A 21532-nucleotide genomic window follows, 5' to 3' on the forward strand; every position below is an offset into this window, starting at 1 on the left:
AACTGGAGGGTGTCACACTGAAGCATAACTTGCTAAACTAGTAGATTAGCCTTTTTACTGGCAAAGCAGTGTCCCGGGGAAGTCTGAATGTCCTTTCGGTTTCTATGAATGAATTACATCATTCATGTTAATGTTAAAAATGTTAGTTAAACATTTTACTGAATGTAGCTTTCTGATCCTGTGCTCATGAACAAAAGTCACTTGTTATAATGAATATTGAAGACACATCAGTAGCTTTTTTTCTTCTTTTCTTAAACTGAGGAATAATTTTAAATGCCAAACATTTCCTCATTAAACCTCTTTCATAATCTTAAGAGAGTGGGGTGGAGAGGGCAGAAGAATAAAATCTCTTCATTGCAAAACTGTGCTGCAATCTCACATCATTGATACTTACAGTACAGGCTTGGATGATTTGGATGATAATCAATCCACACACAGGGCACTAAGTTTTGCTCACAGGAGAAACTATAGGAAAAAAAAGGCTCTTTCTCTGAGAAAGTGTGGTATCGATAAAGGAGAATTCCTAGTCCCTGAGCCATGATAGCTCAATTTTAATTGAATTTCTAATTTCAGAATTTCAAAGAGAGATTTATTTCCATACCTCTGAGCAAAGAGGAGTGATGGCAGTCCTCATTGCCCTGTACATCAACCCCGACCTTCTCCCAGGACATTCTCTGCCCTTCAGCCCATCGGGCAATTCTGCAAAAGCAGAGTATGGTCAGGACAGAAGCAACCAAACAAAGTTTGCCAGATGTAGGCTGTCAAAGGTTAAAGTCGAATTAATTTCCACGAGAACTGAAAAAGACATCTTCAGTGCACCAGGTCTTCTGCCTTTCAAATTTGAAGGTCCTTCTCCAAACACTAGAGGTACTAGAGTGATACTTGCACTTCGGTGGAAGAAGCCCAGTTTCTCTGGCCTACAAAATGGTTAAACTTTTGGTTTCAAAACATTCAGCCTAAGGCAGAGAACAATCATGGAACGTTGCAGCCCAACCCGTTAATGTTTGGCAAAGCCATAACCAGCTTATAACAGAGGCTTGTAATTAGAGAGGGTCGGAACATTCTCAACTAAATGAAATCTCATTGAAATACGCTGTTTCATCCAAGCCAAAAAACATTTCTGTTTCCACAAAGGTTTTTTTTGGGGAAAGCTGAGAGAGAAAGCATGCTCACACACTATATTCTGAAAATTAGGTCACTAGTTTGGGATGTAAGAGAATCAAGTTTAGGTCCTGACTCAGAGAGATCTGCAGTAAAGAACAGTGCTCTTGCACCAGGAAGTACAGAGTTTCCCAAATGCCACAGTAGCTCCCTGGTTAGGTTATCTAAAAAAACTGACATATCATGAGAAACATGCTTTGATTATGATGCTCAAGTGATTTTATATCTTCAAGCACCACACACAAAGTCATATTATGAAACATTATAGACTGACCTAAAAGGGAGCTGACCTCTTCCAGAATCATTCCTCAAAGGATAAGAAGACATCAACATCATTAGAAATAATTCTCTTTGCATTTGTATGAATCCCTGTAGGTCAGAAGTCTAACCCTATGCAGGGATAGGTGAAATGCAGCCTCTTTCCTGAAAACCATAGAAGATGCATAACCATGAAGCTACATCTATAATCTATGTTTAAAACTCCCAAAATTACAGTGGAAGTTATGAACCTACTCTATACTCCCCATTTTTGTAAAAGAAAGTTGTCAGTGTCAAAAATGGAAATAGTCTCCCAAATCTTACCTTTTAATGCCTTCAGGGATCCTGTGAACAGCAGAACACACTATTCATTATGTCTGAGGTGTACAAGCTTGCCTGTGGTTTATATGCCACCAGTGAAGGAAAAATGGGAACTAGTTTTTTTTTCCTGAAAAATTTTATTATCACTGATAAATCATTTCCACCACAACAAGTAAACACTTTTTTAATATTTAAGTTAACCTATCAAAAATAATTGCATAAATTTAAATGATGGGCCATTCTAGTTGTCCTCATGGGATGCAAATTAAAATGTTTGAGGTGAAAACCAGAGCAATGCTCAGATTCTAGAAAACAAATCATTAATTTAATATTCAGGTTAATAGACTTTCACACTTCCTGCTGATCTCAAAGCACATTTTATTTTCCCCGTTTTTTTAAGCTCATGCACGTTCACAAAATTAAAACTTAGTAAAGGGGAATTCAATTTCCTAAAAGTTCTGTGAAAAAACAAACTTTCCAGAAAGAAAAAAGAAGTTTGCAAACTTTAACATGCTGAATCAGATTGGTGTGGTTTCCCTTCCATTACTGGCTGGCATTTCTCACAGCCTGAGGACAATGGATGTAAATGAAAGCCTGGTGTAAAGCTAATGACTTTTTGGATTTTGTAATAATTCAACTACCTCCAATTGTACCTTAATGCAGATATTCAAACATGCATCCCTGCTGCTGGCATTTTTCTGACTTTCACATAATGTTTGTAACATTGACAATGAATTTTAACACAGATTATTGCAATTCAACAAATTTATTAATTTTAATATATTAATAAAATAAAAATATAAATGTGAATGCTTATATAGTAACTAGAAGAAATTTAAAAGTTTATATAAGTGCTAAGTATCATATTTATGATTTCCACAATTCATAGAGCTCTCAGATGTTTCTGAACAAAATCTTAATTTACTGACTTAAATTTTCTACCAGACACTTCCAGCTTTCTATCAAAAAAGAGGTGAAAATTCCTTTCACATACTGAGCACATGTATAAAAGAACATGTGTTATTTATTAACAGGAGCATTTTTTAAAGTCTATCCTGGCTTTTGAAAACAAGATGACCTCATACACAGGAAGGAGGTGTATATGGTAAGTTGCTATTTCAGGGCTGTTTTGAAAATATTAAAAAAGGGGGTTAAAACTATTTTACATGCCAGTTTTAATTAATCTAATTTCCAGAAGAATTTGACCAGTCACAATGCTAAGCATAGTCTTTGGGAAAACACTAAGTCCCACTCATTTAAAACTCTTTATGGCATAGTAATGTTTCTAGTTTCAATACTTTATGAACTGCAGAAGTGTCAAAAGCTTTTTACAATTTGCATTGAACGTTTTGAAAATCTATCTCAATTCTAATTGTCAAATGTCAATATTGTCTGGACCAAAATCAGGAAAATAACTCTTGCTACCTGATCTTAATCTTCCAGTCTGTTTTGCCAAATGCTAAGAGGAGAATATAAGAGTAATTCACAGTAGTCACAAACACTCAAGGCACTTCATATTCCACTGAAAAGTTACCTAAAGCAAGATATTTTATCATATTTTCCTGACATTAATGTCCTGCTCAGATCACCATCAGACTATTTCTAACTTGGCTATTTAAATTTTTTCCATTTTATTATCCACTTCCTTCACCTAAATAGATGGCAGTGTACATGATCTCTAGAGTAGTGTTATAAGTAAAAACTGAACTCAGTAGAACCTTCCTTTCTCCAAAATATTGTGGAAAGCATAAATGGAAGTGCTTGAGCACAGTCACTGGGAGCTAGAGGGAAAAGAAGACACACACAGATAAAATTAAGGGCAAGTAAGAATGGAATTAGAAATACAGAATGGTCCAGAAGAACTTCCTCTCCCTCTCTTAGTCTTACATTCATTCAGCACACTACCAGTGGGGATGCTGCTGTTGTCTCTTTAATTCTATTAAAGTCTCTCAACATTCTTCCCTCTCTGTCCCTCTTCTCTGAAGACTCTTTCTAATTGTTCTTGCTCTGTACAGAGGAGGTTTCTAAATGCCAGTCTGGCAGCTGAAGGTGGAAGGATTCCTCCTGGAATAACAGATGCACAAACAGCCAGGTAGATATTTATATCCAGAGACAAGCACACTCACATACACCCGTGCCTCTATATGTGCATGTCTGTGTCTGTATGTGTACATATGTGTGTGTACAGGTATGTGCACATACTTATATACACATTTGCATGCGTGCAGATATACATATGTGTGTGTATGCCTGTATAATAATATATAGTCATACAAATATGCATATGTGTGTATATCTGCCCAGTAAAGAACACAAAGAAGGTCTCCCAGTTCAGGATATATCAGAGGCTTCGGGAATTTTCTGGGATTGCAGAAGGTTTCTTAAAATTATACCTGAGCACGTTTGCCTTAGCATTTACTATGATATTGCAAGGCTCTTTAGAATTTGTCAGAGTAATGGAGGTTGATCCACAAGTTAAAATAAAAAGCACAAGGGCCATGTACTGTGCTATTAAAAACCCGAGCCTACGCAAGCGTGTTTGGTGTAAGTATTCATGCACACATAAATCTGATTTGAACATGAGAAAGAAGAGTGTTTGATAGCCTGAAGAGCAGCTGTATTCACTCAGAAGATAGTTCGTATTTGTCTCTACATATGTTGGTGACAATAGATGTCTCCTCCTCTTCATGGTGGAACTCACAAAGGTGTCATGTCAAAAGTTGTTAAACACAATCTTACTGAATATCTTTGAAAATGCCCAGAGTTATGAAACAGCCCTTTTTTGCTCTTCAGGCCATGAATTTTCAGTGAGCACACTTGACACTTTCCTCCGCCTATTTCATGGTAGGCAGGAAAACTTCCAAAGAAAAGAAAGGGTTTTCACAGATGAGCACAGGATCAGACTGGGGTCCATAATTACAATTAAAGTCAGATATTGGAGAAAATACAACGTGACACAGCAGCTGTTGTTTTTACTGCAAATGCCCCAGGCATTTGACATTGCCTATAAAAAATCTATAACTAACTGCCGTCATTACTATTAAAAGTTTTTATTTTTCTATGATAAGCCAGCACTGAAAAATGCTTATTCTATCCAAACAAAAAGTAAATTAACAAAACCCTGAAAATTGATTCCAAAAAAAATGGCAAACATTTATATCAGCTCTTACTTTTCATTGCAAAAGGGCATAGTCACTACATTTTACACTTCCTCTCAGTTTTCCTTGGCACAGTTAATCACAGAAGCCATTCTGCACTCATCTATGCTCACATTGCCTTTGTTTGACCATATTTTCTCAAAGCACCCTCTAGTACACAAAAGTCACTGGCTTGTAAAGACAGTTGTGCACTGTAGAGAAATTAGGGAATGTTTATCCAACAAACTAGCCTACTGATGGAATTTCTATGCCTAAAATGCAAAATATTTTTTTAATTTTGTGCAGCACTGCTTGCACAGTTGAAGGAAAGATTCTTAGATAGATTTAAGACACAGAGGAAGTGTATCTTGGGGAAAGAGTACAGAAAATACAAAATATTGTTTTCTGTACACTGGTTTTAATTCTAGCAGGCCTGGCACTGCTAACACGAGATAGCCTGGGCCAGGGTGTAGGTCCATGTAGGCAGTGGAACTGTCTGCACCAGCAAGGGCTCTGCACCCAGTCTCTAGGGGACTCAAAAAAGAACATAAAGACAACACCAGAACACTCTTTATTTGTTCTTACCTTTTTTGTTTCTTCCTAAAATTAATAGATAAATTTACTGTATTCTCACGCAGATTTTTGGTAGATCTCATTTTAACACCCCTGTCAAATTTTATTATTGCACCATGTTTTGCTGGATCTGATTTTCTAAAAAAAAAAAAATTTCAGTTACACAAAGACACAAAATTTTGACTGTCTATTTATTCATTTACCTTATATACATGTCATAAAGAACTACTTCATTTTCTCACAATAATCAAACAATAAATTTACCACTGAACAATAAAACTACCATTGAATTAATATAGATGTATTCATGGATTCAACATATGATTGTAAATAAGGAGGTGCCCTCCAAACATTGCTCCCCATTTTACCAAAAAACTAAAGGTAGGTGCATGTTTAAAGACAGATGAATATGTTGTACAAAATACAAGCCATTACATATCATTATTATAGTTCAATTTTCTAACAAAATCTGTAATAAGAATAGTAACTGTATGAAGATTACAATAGAAGACAAACAGAAGACTTTTAAGCTTCAGTAAGCAGCTCTATTTTCTTCTTGCCAACTCACTGACTGTTTTCAGGGAAAACTAACTGGCATGGACTAAATGAGACAAAGTAAAAAATAAAAGAGTGAAAGGTAACTTTTAAAATCATATTAAATGCGACTTTTTACTGGCTGGCATCATTCTGTTCTGAAGTGAACAGAAATCAAGTGACATGGCAACCCCCCATGGCAGAGGGTCAGAATGAGGTGAGGTTTAAGGCCCCTCACAACCCAAACAATTCTAAGACTCTATGACATATTATTGATGGGAGAGCATAGTTAAGAGATGTTAGACCTTTCAAGTCTCTTTCTGGAATTCTTTAGATTTTCCTCTGATTAAATTCAAGTGATTTGTAAATAAAACATTTAAATGAGTTTAAAATCTTGATTACTCAGTATTATGATTCATTTCCATTCAGAATATAGTTGAATTAGTAATATGTTATTAGATCACAGTTCAGAAGTTCTCATCCAAAGATACACAAGTTCTTGTAAACAATGAAACAAATAGGACATTTGCAAATAATTAGATATCAAAGTATAAACAACCACTGAATGTGTCAGAGTAGTGATTGGAGTGTAGGCTGTGCAAAGAAAGGGAATATAAGACACAGAGTGCAGATTAAAACCAAGAGTCTACTGGAAAAATTCACTAAGATATTAGTATCATGAGAAAATTCCTCTTCTAGCTAGTAACACTGAGATTGAACCCTGCATTATACAAATGTTCTTCTATCTCCAGTCTGCAACTTACTGGAGTTTGGAGCACGTAGGCTGAGTTTCCTGTTGGTGTAAGGCCACAGATGGATTTTCTTCACCAATATTGGCTTGCATTTATTGCTTTGGGAGATTCTGCATAAGATTTCTGAAAAGAACAAGCAAATCATCAGCATTTTCATCACACAGGAAATTCCATCATTGAAATACTGTGTCTTGATATCAAATCAGGATGAAAGTTCAAAGTATCCTTTTGGGTTTTTTTACACAAGAACACATGCCCAACTCTTTAAAAATGCTAGATGTTTGGAGCTGGCTTAGTGAAGAATGATAATAATTTGTGAGAAAATCTCACAGAAGAAAAAAAAATCAATTTTCATATCCCACATCTCCATTTTCCCTTTTGACTTCCCTGTAAAAGTCTATTTCCCTGAGAAGACCAGCCCAATTTAATGCAAGAGAACGTTGACCTGCACCTGCCCAATCTACTAGAGGTAGATTTTGGTAGAGTGTTTGCTATACTGGATCGTCCTTTATTTTATTGATAACTAAAGAAAACTGACTACAGAATGCATGCCAACAGCCACAAGACAGTTAAATATAGGTCTTTCTAAATACATAAATGACTATTTACTTCTCAGCTTAAATTATGCATTATGCATTAACTCTGTAACTACCAATATTGCTTCCATGGCATTTAGTGAGATTTATTTTCATTTAAGCAAGGGTTGACCAAAGAATCTATAAAACACTTCATTAGTTATGATTTACAGTTGTACTGTGCTTCTAAGATGGACTCTTTCTTCACACATCTCACCTGAAATACTCTTTAAAATTCTCTCAAGTCTCAGTTTAACTTTTAAATCTGCACGTATCTCGCATACAAATCTAAAAATGTAAATAACCTTTTTTTGGATACAGTGTTTTGAATAGTTTGCACTACCAGAATTTCATTAGTTTGTTATAAGGCTTTGTACTACAAAATTAATTTTGTAGTAAATCAGCTGTGTTAGGCATAGATTTACAGTACTTGATATTTTTCCATTTATTTGAAAAAGTCTTGTCTCAGAGGAGCATAACTATTTCATATATTAATTTCATTTCTTTCCTTCCTAGCTTTGACGAGTTTAACAACTCTCTAGATCCTTGTAGAAACTGTTATTTTTAACAGAATATGTATTTTGGGAATAAAAATCATAGTACAAAAAGACCACAGAAATAATCTGATTTCTAGTATTAAAAACCTTCCTACTTAAACCTAATCCCCAATAAGAACCATTAGGATTTTTATAAAAATCCTATTACCATAGAAGGGAATATCCCATTTAATTTTTGTAGGATCAGATGTATGCTCATTGCATTTATCTGCTTTTCAAAATTAATTAAGGTCTTAAACACTCTTTGTGAAAACACTGAAGGTGAAAGGCAAAGTGAGAAGTTATCCTTATACATCACTCATGTCTGCTATGATGTGCAGAGGGTTTTGGAGAGAGGTGATGTATTTTGTATTTTTCTAGCTTGTTGGCTTTCAGTTTTAAAACGTATTCTTTTGGTCTTAAAATGTTATCCTGACTCATTCTCTATTAGGTGGTATCAATCATAGAGTCATAGAATGGTTTGGGTTGGAAGAGACCTTAAAGGACACCTTACATCGAAACACCCCTGCCATGCTCAGAGCTCTATCCCACCTGGCCTTGGACACTTCCAGGGATCCAGGGGCAGCCACAGCTTCTCTGGGCAACCTGTGCCAGGGCATCACCACCCTCACAGTAAAGACTTTCTTTCTAACATCTAATCTTAACCTACTCTCTTTCAGTTTGAACCTATTCCTCCTTGTCCTATCACTACAGTTCCTGATCAAGAGCTCCTCTCCAGCTTCCTTCTAGGCCCCTTCACAGTCTGGAAGGTGCTAAAGGGTCTCCATGCAAGCTTCTCTTCTCCAGGCTGAACAGCCCCAACTTTCTCAGCCTGTCTTCATAGTGGAGATGCTCTAGTCCCCTTAGCAACTTCGTGACATTAAAGAGTCATCACGTGGCTACAGCATTCCACAGCACAGGACAAAATTGTCAGCATGGAGGGACCATTTCTGCCTTGGACAGAGCAGCTGGGCATGAGGAGATATTTTCTAAGATGTCTGCTTCTTGCAATGCTGCTCCAGAGGAAGCAGAAAACCATATGCGTGGCAAGTCAGGAGGCAAACTCTCTGTAAACAATCCCTAGTGTGAACAACCATTTCACTGTGCCCTTTTGAATCATGGACTTCTGTGCATAGGAACTGACTCTTACCTGATATCCACAAACAGCCTAACACAGAAGGACTCTAATCTTGCTTGGGGTCTTCAAATAAAGACCTACTGCCAACAATAGCTGATTATTAATCTTTCCTAGCATTATTTTGAATGCCTATGAGAATATACAGTTTGGACTTTCCTCTCATATGCTTGAATAATTCAAAACATAAGTACCTACTCTTGTTTCTTGAAAACGCCATCTGTGCCTCATGAATTCACTAAGTTGCACGTATGACATTTGCTATGCCTGGATCCTTTCCTTTGAAACACGCACTAACTAAACAGGAGCTTTATTCTGAAACTACACAGTTTTGTTCACTAACAGAGTAACAATGACAGGTCTGCACTGGGCAAGATTTGAACTCAGAGTCTGGACAAAATCTCCAGACTGAGGTTTTTAACTGGAAATGTTCATCTAAATAGAAAAAGAGGAGTATGAAGATACTGTCCTGACACATCAGAACCAGTTCATCCAAGAAAAAGGTAAAGCTGCTTTCAGTCCTCATTGTCCACAGCATTCTTTATACATTACTCCTGTTATCAAGTTTTCCAAGCCAAAGACATGAAAGAAAATAAAATATGTAGGCACAAAACACTTCCTTCTCCCCAAAAAACACGTGCTTTGATCCTGTAACTGAGAAGTCATACATGGCTTATTCAGAACACAGCAAGGCTGTAATCATAAGCAGAGAGACAAAAGGGCCTGCCACCAAGGCAGAAACAAGTTTCTTGCTCTCTTATCATATAGTCCAGAGTGGTCTGCTGTTGTTAGCTTAAGGATCCTTGGAATTCAAAGCCACCCCTGTGGGCAGCAACAGCAGTGCCCGCTGTGTCCACACTTGCCCTCTGCCCACACCATCAGGGGTCAATGTCAGGACAGCAGCCCCTGTCTGGCAGAGACATACTGACATTGCTGATGCTACAAGGAGCCGAGGGGTTTGGGGAAACACACCCTTCCACCCACAGCTAGAAGGAGCTTTTTCTGTCACAGTAGCATGGGGCTGCAGCAAATGTGTGCAACAGTGCACAACTTTTGGGACAGCACAGAAACTTATTTAGAGTAAGGTTTTCTGCAAAATTATTAGGATCATTCCCTGCTAGGAACTGACATTCCTGAGAAGACTTTAATCCTCTTACATTGAAACACAAAGAAGGATCCAATTTAGTCAAAAGAGGTTTAAATGATCCCTGTTTCAGAAGAGGTGTCAATTTGCAAAGGCAAGCACTTCATCAGGAGTCTAAGTCAAAAAGTCTCTTCTAAGTTTTGCAAAGGGAAACAGGTCCAGCTGATTGAATGAAGCTCTTCTTTCCTTTTTCTCTTCTCCATTTCTAACTCCAAAAAACTGGAGCTCAGTGCTCTGAAGGCTTCCTTGGCTGAACACTAGCCTGGTGTCCCTGCCATCACTCCTACCAGCATTGCCAAAGGTGAGAACTTTTGTGTTTGATACTTGCACTAGAAATCTGCAATTTATGTTTCTCTTGTGCCCACATAACTGTTTTCATTGAAAAAAAAAAGCAATAGACTATTTGAAGATAATTTTGTTAATTCATATTTCACCATAAGACACTAGCATAAACGTATTGATTATGAAAACATTTTCCTTTTCTTTCTTACACATTTCTGCTGGCTGTACCCGGCTGTCTTGTGGCCTACCCCCTAATTCTGTGTACCAGTAAGTGCTTCTACACTACTCTTCTGTCAACACTATATGCTTCTCACGTTGACTCCTTTCCGTGGGAAACTTGAGAAATTAATCAGAAAACAAAAAATAAACATCATCATTTATATTCTTCGTGTTCTGTCAATAAACATAGCCAAGTAACCAAGCCTCTTCTCTTATTCCACCCTTTCCCTCTTTTGATATCCTTTGTAGACTTCAGTGCAGGGCTGTTGGGATAAGGTTTATAGGGGGAAAAATCTACATTTTCCCCATTTAACAATTTTATTTCTGCATATTAGTGAAGAAGACATATGGTGTAAGGACTTAGTCATATTTTTGGGAAGATAGTTACAGAGCCTCAGAGCACAAAAGGAGAGCAGTACCTCAGTCAGAGCTAGTGAGATTATTTGACGTATATTAAGCTAAAACTCCTTTAAAAAAAAGTTCAGTCTTTTCATGACACTTTAAAAAAAGATGTACACTCCATTCTGGGATTCATTTAAAAATCAGCAAACACATAAAAGACTGAGAATATTCAGAAGTGTGTATCATCAAAAGAAAGAAAGGAAGGAGGGAACGGAATGTACTGATGTGAGAAGATAACTTTTCACAGGAATTCTAATTGTCTTTCAAATCCTATTGCTTTTTGCACATATGAAGTTTAACACAAACAATAATAGCAGTTCACTTTTATATATTACATGAGGCAATGGAGCTACTGTCTCCAAGCATTTGAAAGATACCCTTTCTACTTTCTAAGGGAAAATCAAGTCTTGGTATTTAAAGACGGAGGAGTGTCAGGAGGAACCATGAATATTTAGAAGATAATACCCAGCCACATTGTAGTGATTTCCAGATGGCATATCCCTCATTCACACTGCCTTTGTTATTGAGCAATATGAATTAATAAATTTAAAATAATGCTGCAGAAGGTTTGTCACTGACCATTGCTTATTCCCATGCAAGTATTTTATTCTTGTCATCTTTAATGGAGCCAAAATGTACGTAAAGAGCAGACATCTATTTCTAATTCCATGGCTTCAATATAAATGAACTGAACTGGAAAGATGAATTCGATCAAAAGATTGACATAAATTACATTACCCCATAATAAGACAGTAAGAGGCAAGCCTACATATATTTGACACTTGATGTTTTTACCAAAAAAATGGAAAAAAAACCCCAACATTATGATTACATGAGTGTATGGCTTAAATATGCCAGAGTTATAAAAAGTACAAAAATAGACTTCCCTGTCTTGCATTCGTAGGAGACCTACACAGGGATGCAGGTCATGGTACTGCCTAGATCTTCTCTCTCTTCCACAAACTGACAATATATGGACCATTAGCTACAGCTGGCCAACACAGGTCCATGTTTTCTTTTTTTTTTTCTTTTTTCTTTTTTTTTTTTCAGGGAAGGAGAGACACAAGTGCATCTTACAAAAAATCTCTACCAATGCCAATTGAATAGATCTCACCAGGTTTCTCGTTTCTCATTCTCACTTCCTCCACAGTCTCCTTCATCTACAAATGATTTTATATAACTTAGAGTTTTTGTTACCATGCTTCTCTGAGTTGGTTCATACCAGCACCAGTTTTCATGAACCACCCATTATTATCTCATCTGGGCACACTGATTTGTTTTTGGAGTCAAATAGGACAGAAATGCCTAAGAGTTATTAACTACTGTTTCCAGCCCAGATGAAAACTGTAATTTCATCTGCAGACACTTGCCAAATTAGCATTGTCAAAATTGCAACCAGCTTTTGATTTTAAAACCCACATTTTAATGAATCTATTGCAATCTCTGTTTTCCTCTACATTTATTTAAAAACCAATTTTCCACCATTCATTCTTCACTTGGCACTCCCTCTTCCCAATGCCTGGCACAGAGAACTCTGGTCTTCTCGTGTAACTTCATACCATGGGGGCACTCCCAGCTTTATGTTTAATAGATTTATCTCTTCATTTTGTTTGCTTTTATATTGTAGAAAGGAACGAGTATTGATGAAAAGAGGCAATATCCTAAACAATTTTGCAATTCACTCAAGATCTTTATGTTGCTGAAATAGTAGCAAAAATTCCTCTGGATCAAATTTCAGTGGAATTAGCAGCAAACCTGAAAATAAAAGCAGACCTTCAAGAAACAGCTGAGCTGTAACAGCAGAGTTGCTCCACCATTTAGTTATCCAAGTCAGGAAATTTTATGACATGAAAAACTATGTAGTCTTATTCTGGCATCTAAATCAGTTGGGTGGTGTAATGGCATGCCTAGTCATTTCAGCCTCACTAATTAAATGATATCTAGTAGTTAACTGCTTGCCCTTGACTGTTTGATATTTTGGATAATATTCATCTGGGATGCCTCAAATGCAACTACTTTTATTTACTTTCCTCCCTGGTACCTCATGGTTTTGGAGAGGGTGTAACTCCATCTTGTCCCTTTCAGTGAGGAGGAAGAATTTATTTTAGAAAATGTCATATGCATTAAGCACCCTGCATCATAGATGTATGTGGCTTTTGTAATGTCAGAAAATAGCTATTGCTTGCCCCTTTAATTGCAGTCATAAATTTGTTCCAAGTTTCCAGCAGCTGATCTGATCTTCCTTTTTTGTAGCTAAGAAGAACACAAATGACAATAAACTTTACCACACTGAAAAATGTATGCAGAGAGTAGCAGATAAATGTAAGTTTGTTTGTTGTGAGATGTCTGTTTTTGTTAAAATCACCAAGTGTATGTATGGTCAAACCCCAAACTTATACACATAAATTTAAAAAATAATTTGGAGTATGTGAAATACATCAGCAAATCTCTCCAAGAGAAAGATGAGAGGAGTTGAATCAAAGTAGCAATTTGAAATACTGGTCAGGGCTAAGTTTGACCATCGCCACTGCTAGTTCCAGCAGATCTGCCAAATGGTGCAGCAGTTAAAAAGGTTGTTTGTGTGACTGTTGTACAGTGTCTAAGACTTATCAGAGAGACACAATTCATCTTCTGCACTCCTGCTATAATTATTTCCTGCTCTCAGGCTTTCAACACAAGCAATTAATTCCAGTATAAGTTTCTTCTGGTCTGACTGTTAGTTGAATTTCATTTATTTCAGACAAGAGGTCTACTGCCTGAGAGCATAGCACAGATTCATTAATTTTTATCACTGCATTTGATTCTTTGCAGGGAAACATTTATTGTGAGATAAGCCACATTGTTTTCCCTTTCTGTTTCAGAAGACCACTGTGCTTTGTTCCTTTGAGTGTCTTTGCTCTATTAGCATGATTATCCTTCCCAAAATAAGTTCTCCTACAGAATTTTTGCTAAAACCACTGCACCCTTCTCCCAACAAAAACTAAAGCTGGCCACATGCACTGAGATAGGGTTTATATCTTTTTGGAGAGGAACTCCCTACTTCATCATTACCACCAAGTTCACGGGAGCTCAAGAGTGTGATCCCCCAGTAATACTTTATAAAAGACTGTGCTGACTTAGTATTATACTTGTTATTGCCCTGCAAGTTGCAATTTGAACATGCAGAAATAAGAAAACATATTTCCAGGAATTCTTCTTATAGGTGTACATGTTCTACATCGCCTCAGGTGAACCAGTGAAAGAGGTGACAAGTAAGATGGTGCATTGGTTAGAAAACAGAAACATTTGGCATAAGCGTATGCACATCCCATTGGAATTTCAAAGTATTTGATCCAGGTACCTTGAAACCAATAAATATATACTGGGAAGACAGGTGAGGTGAGCTTGGCCATTAATTTTTTGAGGGTCTCACTGATGGTGGGCCATAAGTTTCTTCCTGGCTCTGAACTTTATATGAGCATTTCAGCTCATAAAACATCAGCAGCAATATAGCAATACTACTGCTGCTTCCCAGTGTCTGGATGCAGAGTCCTTCAGACACTCTCCACCCACTCAGCCTACCAGTAGCCAGCATTTGGCCCTCCAAATAATAGAGGCTGCTCTTTGAACAGAGATTTCCATGTCTGGCAGGGGACTGAGACAGGTTCTTTTTTTGTCTTGTTTCTCATCGAGATATACAAGGAACAGAGTGTTATTCTGGAGTTGTCATTTAGCCTTAAAATATGTCTCAAATAGTAGAAAACACGGAAGCAGCAGCTTCCCATTCATCATTTGCTACTCAGACTGAATCCTTGCTGGCTGCCTCAGAGCCCCATGATGCACAGAGATTCCTACAGAAATGGAAACCTCTGATGACGTGAAAAGCTTGTTGACACTTGAGAGTGGGTGTGATAGGCACCTGGGCCCTCACTGGAGTGCTTTGGAAATGCCTTTAATATGACAATGCTGGTAAAGTCCTTTTGAAATGTCACTGTTTCACTGACTCTGGGACCATTTAAATTTACTTGCAATACGTCTGACACGCTATGTCAAAGTACCACAGAACAGAAAACTTTCAGACATCTGGAAGGCTGCATTTCTCCTGCTCACACTTTCCACTGGGATAACCTAACCCAGGGAAATCTGCCTTTTGGGCTTATTTGCAAAGAAAATATACTTAAGGCTTTTCTCACTACTTGATGACACCTAAAAACCTTTCTTATTTTACCACAATCTGTTTGTGGAGCTTTTACAGGGAAGCAGGTATGTCTGCTTTAGAAAATGTTAAACCAGCACTGCCACATTAAAGTATTCTCCGGTGAAGATTTTATGCCACACAAAGAAATTAACCCACAGAGATGTCATTGGTCTATGACACAACTCAGCCACAAGTACTGTAAACTGTGATACAATTTTTTCAGGTCAGTATTCACTGCAGACACATCTCACACTAAATCTTGTTTGTTCAAAAGTACAGGTTTCTGTTAAAAGACCATTTTAACTTGCCCTTTTAATAAGCCAAAGTTGCCTTAAAAGATCAAAAACACAGAAAAGATTGGCAAGGGAGAACTTATAACCGTTGAAGAGAAAATGAGGCTTATTAGCTTTCACTAATCCATCAACAGCACGGTTTGATTGTCTAACCACATTTTTCCCAAGGTGTTTGGAAGGAATACAAATTTCCTGGGGTAGAACATCAGAAGTGATTCCACACAGAACTCAGGGCAGGGCTCAACCTAAAAATGAATTGCCTGCTACTAGGAGGCTCTGTGCATACATGGCTCCTGCTAACTGTCCTCATATTTCAGCAAATTCTGCAACAAAGTATTGTTGTGAGACTGTTTTTCATGCAAAGTGATTAGGCAATCAACAAAGAATTATCTTTGCAATGCAGAATTTCTGAAGACCATTTCTTAGAAAAACAATTAAATCTGGTTGGCATTCAAGTGCCGTGTACTTTGATAAGAGATGTCTAAAACATCTTGTTGAGAAACTTTTTCATGCCTATGTTAACTCAACTACGTTGCATACAGCTCAATGTTCTTATGTTACTTAGAAATTATCAAAATTCTTATAGGACAGGAAAAAAAATAATATTTCCATTATTCTTCAATAGACAGTTCAGAAAACCTCAAATGAGAAAACTAGAGCTATGAAGCTATTCTACTTGTCTTCGAATAAAATTAAGAACAAGAATTTACTGCAAATAGCAAACATTTTAGATGCAATCAAGGTCATCCTTAAATTCTATCAAAAACATAGCTACCTTAAATAAAATTAGCAGATTTCGCTGATTAAGTTTTTCACAGCCAAATCCACTAGACAGATTTGTAAGACAGCTCTCATGATACAATTCGTGAAGTTAGAAAACCAGCCTTATGTTTGTAATTATTTTATCTTAGGGAAAGCTGTAGCCACAAGATAAGAAAATAAATCACATACCTGGAACAGAACAAAAGAGCCTTAAATATATACATTTCCTTTATTTTCTTTCTGGTAGCAGTGATGGTTGATAGTAATTTTTTTAAGAACTATTGCAGAGATCTCCAGTGTCTGAAAGTTATCATTTTTTGCCATGACTTCTAGATTACATTGCTTTTTTTACTGTCAAAGAGTGAGTCTCTTTAATTTGTGACCCTTTGTGTAGCTTATCTCTTGACACTGTACTCACAGAAGTGCCTCTTCCTAATTTCCTTTGCAGTACCTCCCCTTTGATTGCATTTATTGCATCAACAGATCTGTTGCATCTATCCCTGAAGAAGACAGGGTAAACCTGCCCCACTAAAAGTGAAAATAATCTATTTATATAAGTATCAAAACTCCCTAGATATTTAGATATGTGTTCTACCCTTATTCCTCTTGAGATAAGACTATTGTTTAATCATGTTATGTCTGAGGAGAAGTAAACAAGGCTCTGGCGAGAACAACTCTCTCCTGAGAGAAGCACTGCTAGAATTTCATTTGCACCCAATCTCTAAGTTTTAGAGTCACCACAAAAGTTAGACCCATGCTTCAGACAAGTCACAGGTGATACAGTTTTCTCATAGCACAAGCCCCACACTGCTAAGTGACTCTAACTAATCCCTCTGGTTTTAGTGTAGGCATCTCTCATAACATCAGGTAAGGAAATATTCACCTTGCATTGCTAAGGTGTGAGTAGTGGAGAGGAAGGTGTGGACAAGGTCATCTTGGATTAACAGGCCATTTATTAGCCACCATGGGCCATGCCCTGAGCCCATTTGGAAAAGTTCTGGTCAGCTGATGGCCATGCTTGCCATAACCATACTACTATTGGCAATCCAAACAATTCATTTTAAAAAATGGCTTATGTGTGCCTTTATGATTACAGTAATAATACCTGTCCAACTTAGACTCTTCAGTCTGCTAAAAAAATAAATAATACTACATCTTCTATCCGGTTTTGCACGGAAACATCTGGCAAAGTGCTGTTATTTCACAGACACCCTTACCCTTATCTGTGTCCACTTAATCTACTGCTTTTTTTATTGCATTTGCATTTCTACTAATTTCAGTGTCAGTTTGACAGATATGACAGCTTAGTCATTAACAAAAAATGCAGCATAACTTGTCTAAAACCCGTTCGATTCCATTATTATGATGTGCAGAGCTGTCAGTTTGGTTTTGTACACATATATCCCTTTCATTCTCTGGTGTTGGTTGAAGTCAGACACTGAATACATAATTAACCAAAATGATTGTGGGAGTGCATGCTTTTGTGAGGTATATGAGGCATGAAATGTAACAAATCAGTTTCCATCCTCTAATAGTTGGCATGCATTTTGTGCAACTTTGCACTTTTAGAAGCAGAAAGAAAATCATGTGTTTTAAGAGAGAGACAGAATGGTACCTGAGATTGATTGCTGAAGATGGGCAAGACATTTTTACTGAGGTTGTAATAGGCAAAGGCACTCAAGAAACCGTTCTTCTCAAAGAGAAGCATCACCTGTTTCTGTTATTTATTTTATAGAGTCGTGGTCAGTAATCTGGATGAGGAGATGGAGTGCAGGAGGAGGAATTGCTTCAAAGGCTTGTCCCTCCAGAAATCTGCATGTCTTCAGCATTAAAAAGAAATGGACTGGGATATAATCTTAAATAAGTCTAGGGAAGTGCAGAATCATAGAATCACAGAATGGTTTGTGTTGTAAGAGACCTTAAAGATCAAGTTCCAACCCTTCTGACATGGGTCACCTCCCACTAGACCAGTCTGCTCGAAGCCCCATCCAGTCTATCCTTGAACACTTCCAGGGATGGCACATCCACAATATTAAGGTAGCTGTTCATGGCATCAACTTCAGCATCACGTAACTGGTACAAGCATGGGCATCCTGTCACCTCAGACTCTGTTGGGCTGACAGAGAGAAGGAGCATCCATGTTATAGCCCTGCTCAGACCTCAGGGCAAAGAGAGCCCCACAAGCTCCACCCAGCAGCCCTCTGCAGAGCTCAGGGAGGCTGCACATCAGAAGTCTGTTCTCTCTCAAGCAGACAGTCCAAACAGGCTGTCCTGGGCCCGACATGTCCATCCAATGGGACAGCCAGGTGTGCAACAGCCCCATTCTCAGAGGAAATCTGATCTCTTCCAGGATGTCCAGCCGGAGCAGCCAGACAGGATTGGCTTCCTGTTGAAATGTATGTAGTCCAAAACATAGTGAATGCTCAAGCTGAAACTAGTTCTTCATGTGTATAGTGAAAATCAACAGGGAAAGGTCTAAAATGATCTGTAACACACAATTTATGCTTCTGTGGTCTTTTATCTTCCTAGTTCCCTAAGGTAATGGAGTAATTGCGGGTAATTATTGAAGAGATTATTATCTAATTCATACCGTGAATCTACATGACAGATATTATTCATTTAGACAACAAGCACAACTTTATTTAATTCCTATCTAGCCTCAGTCCAGTCTTTCAAAATAAAATAGCTCACTACAGATTCCATAATTCTTTGTGCTACTGGCAAAGTACTGAGAAAATTGACATGGATAAAATGCCTGTGCTTAGCAAAATTAAGAATACACTTTAGTTAATTCGATCTCCAAATTAACATTAAAATTAATGAATATATTCACATCGAGGTTATAGAATTAAGAAAACAAGGATGATTCTAGGATTTTATGATTCTATGATTCTATGAAAGTATGTTTCAGTTCTAAGTCCTGAAGGCAGAAATAATATTATATTTATCATTATCTTTTCTATTTCTCTCCCGGAAATTCAGATAATTTTGGACACTTTCCTCACAATCTGTCTTTTTACTTTTTTCTCCAGAAAATGTTTATTTTACGAAAAAAAATTTATCTAGAACTGAAACTGCTTTAAAAATTGTGTTAAAACAGCCATTTTGACATTGGAAATACCAAGACAACTGATTGGTTTAGCATGCAGGAAGCTTTTGAAGTGATGAATTTAGTAAATATAAAGAATAATTGGATCTATTTTAACAGGTTTTCTAATTATTTATGTGATAACTATTTTGGATGACTCAGAAATGTTTACTTAGAACTCTCAAGATGTGCTTAGCTTTTCTCTTTGTGATTACAATTGTTTCATTGCAAAGTTATTCCTTCTTTTCATTGGTATAAAGGCTACCCTCAAGTTTCCCTTTGTATCTCAACCATGAAATTGTCAAATTTAAAAGAGCTTTACACAATAAGTTTACAATTTTTAATCTATCATCTATATTAGTAGTTTCCATTTAAGCAATAAAAACAATGTAATGCAATTATGCATTTACTCTCCCATAGTTTTCAAGCTGACTTACGGTTGACAGTGAATGCTCTTTCCCAGACTAAAAGTTCTCCCAGAATCCTAGCAGAAAAAATAATAAAAAATACATAAAGTATTTCTTATTTATTACTTAAAACCAAGGTGCAGTATTGAACATGAAAGTGCATTTCCTCCAGAAGTACACCCTTGTACTTAACATTTCTTTACAGAAGGGAGAAGAGGAGGCTCAGGGAAGATCTCATTGCTCTCTACAGCTGCCTGAGAGAAGGTTGTAGTGGGCGTGGGTCTCTTCTAACATGTCTCAAGCGAAAGGACGAGAGGAAATGGTCTCAAGTTGCACCAGCAGAGGTTCAGAGTAGATATCATTTTTTTTTTTTCACTCAAAGAATTGAATGCATTAGAATAAGTCGCCCAGGGAGCTGGTGGAGTCACCACCTCTGGAAGTGTTCAAGAGATGCCTGGATACCTGAGGATGTGGTTTAGGAGTTATGGCACTGCTGGTTTAACAGCTGGATTAGATGATCTTGAAGGCCTCTTCTAACCTTCATGTTTCTGTGAGTCTGTGATTTCTGCTTATATTTAAAAGTTGACTTCACTGCAAGACAAGGCTTGGAGTGCTCCAAGACATTTATTTCTGGTTCCTGGAGATAAGTACAATACAGTACAGCACTTAGCCACGAATGAGGTTGAGAACTGGGTATAGACTGTATGGAGAGGGGGGATGGTGATCAAGGCCACCAAAGATCCCCAAGGCCCTCCAAAACATTTCCAGAAAGAAGAATGGACTGTGTGTGAAAAGCAATTTGCATAGAAAGTGAGAAACTTTGCTCCACGGTGAGGAAACTTGACTACTAAAAAGTACCCCCACAAAGCCTGAGTGTGCAGGTGCCCCAGGACCCCTGACAACTCATCAGCTGGATCAATGCTGGAGCCAGGACTAGTGATCTAGTGATCCTTCCTTCCTTCCTTCCTTCCTTCCTTCCTTCCTTCCTGCCTTCCTTCCTTCCTTCCTTCCTTCTCCCCCTCTCTAATTCACCTCTCTTTCTCTCTTACCTTTCACCCTACTCCTTTATCCAAAACCCACTTACATGTGTTTATATAGGAGGTCAGGGACTAAGGTATCAAATTTCCATGCCAAGTGTATAATTTACTAAAAGCTTACTTTGTAAGCTTTTGCATACCCTCTGACTTTTGTAGTTCCTTTTGACCATGAGCATTTACAAATCTTGGGTCCTCCTTTCCCCTTAAAGGTGGGAAACCACAAGTGTTTATAAAACAAAAGTTTGACTGAAATACCTGCTCTCCTTGTTTACAACATGCCAGATAATTTGAACTGAAAGTCACTTTTAGACACAGTTATTTTTAGTTGCATAGGATGATTATTCACTTCTGCCCCCCAATTACTCAGTGAAGAGAATGTTTTTTAGATTTAGAGAGATCACTTTTATGTCTGGAATAGGTCTCAATCTAAAACTCACTAAATCCGGGTAGGAAGACTCCCACTGGCTTCAATAACATTTGATTATGCTCTGCTTCACTCATTGACTCTTGCAGGTTCCCAAACACAAACATGTGGAAGAGAGGGGTGGGTGTGTTTCAGAGCATAAGCCAAGACACAACAATTTGCAGAGTGAGCCCACCAAACATTTGTTGCAAGGGGAGCTGGAATACTGTCATTGCATCTGAACTTTTTCTTTCATATTTTATTCTGAAAAATCATTAGGAAGGCAGTTCTGTATTCTAACACAAGAATAACTTCTGGAAGACAGAAAAATTGTGT

The 21532-nt window shown here is 37.5% G+C and overlaps 1 long non-coding RNA gene across 1 annotated transcript; it reads left to right on the forward strand.

Annotated features, from left to right (window-relative positions):
- The first annotated feature begins 2817 nt into the window (after positions 1-2817).
- Positions 2818-13409, forward strand: LOC135406632 (uncharacterized). The gene is made up of 4 exons (XR_010426389.1): positions 2818-2845; positions 3756-3832; positions 10352-10427; positions 13283-13409. It is a non-coding gene; the product is annotated as an uncharacterized LOC135406632 (long non-coding RNA).
- Positions 13410-21532: the final 8123 nt, after the last annotated feature.

This window comes from Pseudopipra pipra, chromosome 2 (genome assembly GCF_036250125.1).
Source record: "Pseudopipra pipra isolate bDixPip1 chromosome 2, bDixPip1.hap1, whole genome shotgun sequence".
In the NCBI taxonomy this organism is placed as follows: domain Eukaryota; kingdom Metazoa; phylum Chordata; class Aves; order Passeriformes; family Pipridae; genus Pseudopipra; species Pseudopipra pipra.